The 10132-nt window shown below is 37.5% G+C and overlaps 1 pseudogene; it reads left to right on the top strand.

Annotated features, from left to right (window-relative positions):
- Nucleotides 1-272: 272 nt before the first annotated feature.
- Nucleotides 273-5386, top strand: LOC135151425 (uncharacterized; annotated as a pseudogene).
- Nucleotides 5387-10132: the final 4746 nt, after the last annotated feature.

Here is a 10132-nt window from a genome sequence, read left to right as displayed (position 1 = left end):
AAAGACCCCCGGATAATGTGCATGCGGTTATTTCTCTTAGGTCGGGTAAACAAGTTGATACCCAAGTTGGTGAGAACCTTGGTAAGAAAGGGGATTCGACTTCTAATCCAAGTCCACCCATTACTACCATTAATCATGACAAACCCGAGAGTTCGAAAGCCCGTGAGGAGTCGAGTGACCCAAACCCGAATTCCGAGTTGCAAAGTGAAGTAGTCTATAAACCGAGAGTCCCGTACCCACAAAGACTTATTTCACCTAAGCAATCAGCTCAAATGGAGAAGATTTTGGAAGTGTTTAAGCAAGTCAAGGTCAACATACCCCTTTTAGATGCAATTCAACAAATTCCGTCATATGCTAAGTGTCTTAAGGAGTTATGTACCCATAAGAGAACCAACCATGTTCCTAAGAAAGCTTTCCTTACATCTAACATTAGTTCGATTCTCTCAAACCAAATTCCCGTGAAATACAAGGACCCCGGTTGTCCTACAATTTCATGTGTCATAGGAGAAACTTTTGTGGATAAGGCGTTACTTGATTTAGGGGCTAGTGTTAATCTTCTGCCATATTCTGTCTACCAAGCTTTAGGTTTAGGGGAGCTCCGACAAACCAATATCACACTTCAATTAGCCGATCGATCCGTGAAAATTCCTAAGGGAATGATCGAGGACGTGCTAATTAAAGTAGATGACTTCGTTTTTCCCGTAGATTTTGTCGTCTTAGAGACCGAGCCGGTTAAGAATCCGTAGAATCAAATTCCCATCATCCTAGGACGACCTTTTTTAGCTACATCCAACGCGTTGATTAATTGTAGGAATGGATTAATGAAGCTAACATTTGGCAACATGACAATCGACCTCAACATTTTTCATGTGGAGAAACAATCCGATGATTTCTATGATCAACCTATGGATGTCAACCTAATTGATGAAATAGTTGATCAAGATCTCATGAATCCTAAGGATGCCCTTGAATTTTGCTTAAAACATTTTGGAGAGGATTGGGATGTTTCCGACTACACACATGAGGTCAACCAAATGTTAGAATCCACCATTCCTACAACGAGTCAAGAGCGTGATGTTGAACCCGAGCATTTGCCTTTACCAAAGAAAACCGTTGAGTCACAACCGCCGGAGTTAGAACTCAAACCTCTTCCCGACACTCTTAAGTATGCTTTTCTAGGCCCTAACGAATCCTACCCCATCATCATTGCCTCTAGTTTGACTACGTCACAAGAGGAAGAACTTTTAGGAATCCTTAGAAAGCATAAGGGAGCGATAGGGTGGAGCATCTCGGACATTAAAGGAATTAGCCCGGCGATTGTCCAACATAGGATTCATTTGGTAGAAGATGCAAAGCCCGTGAGAGAACCTCAAAGGAGGTTGAATCCTCCCATGATGGAGGTAGTTAAGAAAGAGATTCTTAAGTGCTTAGACAATGGGATCATTTATCCCATTTCCGATAGTAAGTGGGTGAGTCTCGTTCATGTAGTGCCTAAAAAGTCGGGCATTACTTTGGTGACCAATGAAAACAATGAGCAAGTTCCAACCCGTGTTCAATCCGGTTGGAGAATGTGCATAGATTTTAGGAAGCTCAATTCCGTCACTAGGAAAGATCATTTTCCTTTGCCTTTTATCGATCAAATGCTAGAGAGGTTAGCGGGTCATGCTTTCTATTGCTTTTTAAATGGTTATTCGGGATATTTTCAAATCCCAATTGCTCCCGAAGACCAAGAAAAGACCACCTTCACGTGCCCTTTTGGAACCTTCGCGTATAGACGTTTAGCTTTCGGCCTAACCACGGGCCCATCCACGTTCCAAAGGTGCATGACTAGCATCTTCTCGGAAATGATAGGTGACTTTCTAGAAGTCTTCATAGATGACTTTTTCATCTTTGGTCCATCTTTTCACCAATGCCTTAACAATCTAGATCGAGTGTTGAAAAGATGTGAGGAGACGGATCTAGTGTTAAATTGGGAGAAATGTCATTTCATGGTTAAGGAGGGAATCGTTCTAGGACATAAAATTTCTGAAAAAGGGATCGAAGTAGACAAGGCTAAGGTCGACCTAATAGCTAATCTCCCTCCTCCCAAGTCCGTTAAGGAAATTCATTCTTTCCTTGGACATGCGGGATTTTATCGTAGATTCATCCAAGATTTTAGCAAAAAGGCCCGACCTTTGACCAACCTTCTAGCTAAGGATGTCAAATTCGAGTTCACAAGTGAGTGTGTTGTTCGCACAAAATCACGCAAGTGTACGTGGTCACAAGTAATATAGAATATAATTCAAGTTCGTTCCCACAGAGACTGGTGTATTCAGAAATATGCACTTATGCACCAATGTATGATTATTATTCAATGCTTAGATAAATATCAAATTGGGTTTTGGTTTTCTACTTAACTAATCCTAATTGAATTATGAAACTAAGAATTATCAACTAAGAGAATAATGATTTACTAATGAGAATAAACATGGGATTCTAGCTTCATTAACAACTTCATTCAGAGTTCTACCTTTATTCGATTGTAATGGTTGATAACTAATCAGATAACACGAGACTGATACACGCTAACTGTCGTTATACGTGCATCATACTGCTACACATCCACAATGAAGATAGAAGGTAAACAGACACCAATTATGCTTAGACCCTATATGTCTATAGAATTTGAAAACATAACGGTTGAAGAGCAAGTTATCTATCAAGATTACATAGGGCGATGCAAGATGGGTAAAATCACATCACAAGTCATGTTATCTAACACGAAACCTATGCTCGCATGGCAAGTTCTAAATCAATATATTCACTGTCGCTTCAATAAAGATTAACAAGCAATCTTAGATGTTAGCTACGCATCCAAGACGAATAAGCACAACCAATACGAGGAAATCAAACCATCACATATGAACAAGGCAAATTAACTACTGAAATTCATCGATAAATCCGCTAAAATCCCATGACAATGATTAGTTCATGATTGAACTTCTCATCATCATGGGTTCGAATGTAAACATGGTACTGAATAGGAAAAACCATATCAAAGTACTAGAACAATAGTTAAGAAACAAATCCGAAACGAGCATCCAAAGTTACGCCTACTTCGAAGAAATTACAAAAGTGAAAAGTATGAAATTGATCTTGATCTTCTTCGTAGCCGTCACGTGCTCCTTAGAATGTTTCTAGGTTAATCTTTTAAGTCCCCCAAGTCCTCCTTTAAGTTTCCCAGCAAACGGGCCTTTAAACAGATCAAAAACGGGCAAATCGGGCCAAAATTCCCGCTCAGGTCCTGGGCGGCCGCGCCAGAGTTGGGGCGGGCGCGCCAACGGGGCGGCCGCGCCAAAATTGGGGCGGGCGCGCCAAATCAGCAGCCCTGACACCCAACCTTTTCACGTCCGTAACTTTCTCCTCGTGCATCCGATTGCTTCGCCGTTTTTTTTCAATTAAAGCTATGATTCCCCTCTTCGTTCTCCTTCCAAGAAACCTACACAACACCACACTAAAACATATCAAAAATATCAAAAGCTTGAGGCCATTCCATCTATTTAAGCCAAAACGAAGGCTTCCAAGTGGATATAAAATCCACTTATCATGAGTTCATTCCTTCGAAGACCTTAAGAGAGAATTGACTTCGGCCCCGATCATGAAGTCTCTCGATTGGAGTCAACCTTTTGAGCTTATGTGTGACGCATCCGATTATGCCATAGGAGCGGTTTTAGGACAACGAATAGATAAGAGGCCTCATGTCATTTACTACGCTAGTAAGACCTTAAATGATACCAAACTCAATTACTCTACCACCGAGAAGTAGCTTCTAGCCGTAGTCTTTGCCTTAGAAAAATTTCGCTCTTATCTTATCGGGTCCAAAATCATTGTTTACACCGACCATGCCGCTCTTAAGTACCTTTTCTCTAAAAAAGACTCCAAAGCCCGCTTAATTAGATGGATTTTGTTGCTCCAAGAGTTTGACTTAGAGATTAGGGATAAGAAAGGTTGTGAGAATGTCGTCGCCGATCATCTCTCTCGATTAGTGGTGGAATCCACTAACGACTTGCCCTTAAGCGAGTCATTTCCCGATGAACACCTTCTCTCAATTTCCACTCTACCTTGGTTCGCTGACATAGTCAATTACTTAGCAACCAGTGACATTCCCTCGATATGGTCCAAGAATGATAAAGCCAAGTTCTTTTCTCAAGTGAAACATTTCTTTTGGGATGACCCGTATCTCTTTAAGCATTGTCCAGATCAAATCATTAGGAGGTGTGTCCCAAATAGTGAGTTTCATAGCATCATCTCGTTTTGTCACGATCAAGCATGTGGAGGTCATTTTAGTGCGAAAAAGACCGCCGCTAAAATCCTCCAATGCGGTTTTTATTGGCCTAGTTTGTTTAAGGATGCCGCCGAGTATTGTTCCGTATGTAGTAGGTGTCAACATTTAGGAAGAATCACCAGGAGAAACATGATGCCTATGAGCCCAATCCTTGTTATAGAGGTCTTTGATGTGTGGGGCATAGATTTCATGGGTCCCTTTCCTAGTTCATTTGGTCACCTTTACATCCTTCTAGCAGTAGATTATGTTTCTAAGTGGGTGGAAGCTATCCCAACCCGGTCCAATGACAACAAAGTTGTCCTTAGATTCCTTAAAGAGAATATCTTTTCTCGATTTGGTACACCTAGGGCTATCATTAGTGACCAAGGGAGGCATTATAAGAATCGTCAATTCGAGTCTCTTCTTAAGAAGTACTCCATCACTCATAGGCTTTCTACCCCTTATCATCCTCAAACTAGTGGCCAAGTAGAGGTTTCAAACCGGCAAATTAAGCAAATCTTAGAAAAGCCGGTCAACTCGAATAGGAAGGATTGGTCAACCAAGTTGATAGATGCCTTATGGGCCTAGCGGACCGCCTTTAAGACCGTCTTAGGAATGTCTCCTTATAGACTCGTGTATGGTAAAGCTTGCCATTTGCCGGTTGAGCTAGAGCATAGGGCCATGTGGGCCATTAGAGAATTGAACTTCGACTTACCCACCGCCGGTAGTCCTCGGAAGTTGCAATTGACCGAGTTAGACGAACTTAGAAATGATGCCTACGAAAATGCTAAAATTTACAAAGAGAGAACCAAGGCCGTCCATGATAAAACCATATTGAGAAAATCCTTTTCTCCCGGCCAAAAAGTTCTTCTATACAATTCTAGGCTTCATTTGTTTCCCGGTAAGTTGCGTTCTAGATGGGATGGTCCTTATGTTGTTCAAGTTGTTTTTCCTCATGGTGCTATTGAAATTCAGGATCCTAAAAATGGTAATATTTTTAAAGTTAATGGTCAACGTCTTAACCCATTTTTAGAATTGCCTTTTGATTCGGAGGAAGAGGTCATCCACCTCATCGACCCTTAATCATGTAAGTTGTTTCTTTCGTTAATAAAAATCCCCTTCATATCCATTTCAGGTATTTTTCTCTTTACTCTCTTATTTCAATTCTATCTTTTGCATACATTGAGGACAATGCATGATTTAGGTATGGGGAGGGCTTTAGTGTAATTCTAAAAAAAAATGAAAAAACCCTAAAAAAATGAAAATTTAGAAAAATCCAAAAATAGAGATGTTTTAGCTAAGTTGTCTTTCCCTCACTTGAACTTTAGGAGTAGTTGGTGTTAGCTTGTTTTAAAAAAAGTATATATATGTAGTGTCTTTTAGATAATTTGAACGTAGTTGAGTAAGGTTGTCTTTTTGAAGCTTGTATCGACCGATTTGTACTCGTAATTCCAAGATGGCACACACATTTGCACAAGACCTTTGATGGAGAGATTGTCTAGTGATATTATTCGATACCTGAGAGAGAACCCACATGTTGAAACAATGTCAAATCGAACCTTTGCGAATAAAAAAAAAGAAAAAAGAAAAAGAAAAAAAGATTGAAAAAGAAAAGGAATAACTACTTCAATACCCATTGTTCTTTATAGATAAAATCTTTAGATAAATGGGCAAAAGTAGATTGGCTAGTCTCGTTTTGTGGCCTTTGTTACTCAAGCAATTAAGTCCGTAGGGGGATTTCAAAACCTAGTGCCCTAAGACCGTTTGGTTTGGGAGTCACTGACCCAAAGCTCGCTACATGGGTAACATTCTTTGCCTAAGAAAACGGACAAAATAAAGTCAATGCAAAAAAAAAGAAAAAAAAGAAAAAAAAGAGGAAGAATAAGAGTTTGTGAAGTTTGGCTAGATATTTGTTTCGATAGAGATTGGGTCAGTTCAAAATTGGTTGAAAAAGAGAAAATGTTCTTACACAATTAGGATCCATCAAAGGCCTTAAATTACTTACACTCCTTGGATTTCTAGTAAATTTTTGTGTCGATTCAAGTAGATTAGAGGCAACTGGATCTTGATTATTAGTAAAAGAGTCTTTGAGTCGTATTTTCCTTAAAAACGCTTTTTGTTAATACCGGCGAAATTAGAGTAGAGTCGAGTAGACACTTACTAGAATGTCTCACAGATTTTATGGGTATATCTTCTGTAAACCCTTAGGAGACAAAACACCTCTCGTAGAGATCGTCTACGAGTTTAACGGGTTGGTGAACCTAAAATCACCCGTCACGCCTACGAAAAGGAGCCTAGGACTTGCATTTAGTTTTCTTAGTTTATTTTCTTTTATTTTGATTTTTACTCGAGGACGAGCAAAATTTAGGTATGGGGAAGTTTGATAAGTCGATATTTTTGCATCATTTAGATACCTATTTATTGCTTGTTTTCGTATTTTTATTAGTTAATTGTTTTGTTTTCAGGAATTTTTAGAGAAATCGAGAATTCAAGAGAAAAGGAACAAAAAGGTGCAAGAAGGGAAAAAGAGGAAGAAAAAAAAAAGAAAAAGAAGAAGAAGAAAGAAGGAAAAGAAAATCAAGACACAAAGACCCTTCTACCCCTAAAACCCTAATCTAGGCCTATATAAACACCCTTTTCTCTCATTAGCTCCCAACTTAGTTTACCCTAGTTTTTACCTATTTGTTAGTAGCCTCCTTCATCATCTTTTACATCTAGAATAGCTTTCCCTTTCAACTTGTAATCTCTCAAATATTGTAAACACTTTCATATATATAAGTTCAAGTTTGGTTTCTTTATCTCTTGCATTCTTACCTTTTTGAAATTTATGGCTATGACCAACTTTGCTTTCAACAAGTGGATAAAGTGGCATTTATGCCAACCACTTGTGGGTTGAAAGAGCCTTTATTATATGTTTTAAACTTACATTTTTAGTATTTAGCTTGAGCCCCTTTTAATTCTCAATATTATTAGTGGGTTCAATGATTTAGTTGATGTTTTGGTTGGTAGTTTGATGGGGTTTTGTTAGAAACTTAGTAGATAAGCTAGTTTTGAAGTTTTGTGTGATTTGGAGTTAGTTTGGTAAGATTTGGTGTTCTCTTTGTTCTTGATTTTGGGGCTTTTGGGTGTAAATTTTAGTTTATGATTTTGACTTGAGGTTAGTGGGTTTTGGTTAGTTATATTTTATATAGGCTAGATTTAAAGTTTGGTATAATTTGGAGTTGTTTTGACTTGGTTTGGATCTTGTTTTGATAAAAAAAATAGGTAGTTTAGGGACTATTTAGTGTAGAATTTAGTGTTAAATTTGGCTTAGAGGTTAGTGGGGTTTTATTTGTTAAATTTGGAATGGTTAGATTTTCCGGTTAAATCAATTTTCCGGCAAGATTTACCCTATTCCGGGAACAGCCATAACTTCCGATCAGACCCTAATCAATTAGTTTGGTGTGCGCGACTGTTCTGTCTATCTTGTTTTCTCTCCGTTGTTCCGTTTCCGTCTGAGTTTCGCCGCACAGCGCGTCCTGCTTTTCATATTATATATATTTCTATGATTCGTCCACCGCCATAACTTCCGATCAGACCATAATCAATTAGTTTGGTGTGCGCGATTGTTTAGTCTATCTTGTTTTCTCTCCGCTGTTCTGTTTCTGTCTGAGTTTCGCCGCACAGCGCGTCCTGCTTTTCATATTATATATATTTCTGTGATTCGTCCTCCGTCGATCGTTTACTTTTCATTTCATTTTAGTGTTAATTGAATTTTTATGTTTTGTTGTTTATTTTCCGTGACCAGAAGCTTTCTTTTTTAATTAAACAAATTCACGGTTTTTTTGTTTTAGATTAATTAATAATTAGTAATCCAGTAATTAATAAATATATATGTTAATTTTAGGTTAATAATTAAATTAGATATTATTTGCTTGTTTTATTTATCAATTTAGAAAAATCAATATTCTCCTCAAAATTAATTGGTCTAATTTGATTAAGTTAAAAATTAAGTTTTCGCGAAAATAATTTTAGTCGTTGTGGTTCGAATCTAAATTATTAAAACGTGATCGTGCGCTTGCGATTTAAAGGTATTATTTCTAGCACATCAACTACTGAGGGGGAGATTCTTCTTTCAACTAAGGAGGAAGGATTGATTTTTCATCTAAGGGGAGACAATACGTATCACTAAGGGGAACCCTGACCTAGGAAATGGGAGGAGAAGTAAATAGCTCATGTACACCTCACCACTGTGTTATATTCTTATTCAGGTGATACATGGTATGATTCCTAGGAAGTGGTGGTATTGGTTTACCACTATCTCCGACAGAGGGAGAAACATAAGCAAAGAGTTATTTCTTTACTTTTGAGGAATCATGATGATACATTTATTCTTCAGAAAGTGGTAGACATGAACTTATTCATTACCACTGAAGAATTCAATGAAGCTGCTGATTGTTCTTTGCATAATGGAATATTTTGAATTCTCATCAAGACAGACTATGAGGATTATCTAGCAGGTAAGCAAGAACCAGAGAAATAAAGGTGATATGCACATCTGTTATTTCTATTCATGAAATCTGGAAATGTATTATATGATCCAGAAACTTTGTAGCATTATTTACTAGTCCAGGACTTTACTTTTTCAAGTGTTAGTTGAGTTATCCTCCATAAGATTTGCTTGTTATGATTAACAAACAAATAGGGGGAGATTGTAAGTCTAAATGTAAAGACAACCTTATCTGTTACATAGGGATGATAACTCAACAATAGAACAGGACAAGTAAATAACACTGCGCCTGCACCAGCACTACTAGAAATATTGGATTAGACATCGCCTAAAAACCGATGTCCCAGTTTATTTTAGGCGATGTCTTTGTCGGTGATGTCTATTGTACAATATTAGACATCGCCTAGAAAGCGATGTCTTAAATAGCATAGACATCTTCTTTAGAAAAGTAATCGATGTCTTTTTAATTATTGACATCATTTATTAAAACTAAATCGATGTGCAAACGGGATTAAGACATCAGCTCTTCTACTCGGTGTGATGTTAAAAACCCATATGACATCATCTCATATTTTGCACACTATGTCAATAAGCTAGTTTAACATCACTCTCTTTTCAGGCAGTGATGTTGAAAGAATTTGAGACATCTTGGTTTTTAGTATTAGGTGATGTTAAAAGTTTTTCAGACATCATTTATGTTTTTTGTCTAATGTAAAATATAGGCAAAACACATCAATCTGTTTAGATTAGCCAATGTCAAAATGCACTTTAGACATCGATTGTTGTCACAGAGGTGATATTTATTTGCTTTGTAGACATCTGCATTTTTAGTATTAGGTGATGTTAAAAGGTTTTCAGACATCATTTATATTGTTTTGTCTAATGTAATATATAGGCATACACATCAATCTGTACAGATTAGCCAATGTGAAAATACACTTTAGACATCATTTTTAACAAAATAGCTGATTTTTATTAATATTTCAGACATCAGTTTTTACTTAATGCCTGATGTAATTTCAATTCTTGCACAATATGTGATATGCCTTTTTTGAGCACTACCATCCTGATCTACACAAACCAAGCAATATAATGACCAAAACACCTTTTCATTTCACCCAACAATACTGCCATATATAAATTATGCATAATAACAAGTCAACCAACAATCTCCAACCAATGCCATGAGGCCATAACATTATAAATTCTGCATAATTAAGGCTAGATCGATCACCATAAAGGTGCTAAAAAGTCTAGGTCTAAAGTCTGATGAACCACAAAGAGTTAAAGCAAAGTTTGTCAAACTGTTAAAGCAAAGGTGCTAGATGTATTGTTCAATA

Source organism: Daucus carota, chromosome 3 (genome assembly GCF_001625215.2).
Source record: "Daucus carota subsp. sativus chromosome 3, DH1 v3.0, whole genome shotgun sequence".
Taxonomy (NCBI): domain Eukaryota; kingdom Viridiplantae; phylum Streptophyta; class Magnoliopsida; order Apiales; family Apiaceae; genus Daucus; species Daucus carota.
The sequence above is the reverse complement of the archived record's forward strand: the minus strand, read 5'-3'. Positions and strand labels throughout refer to the sequence as shown.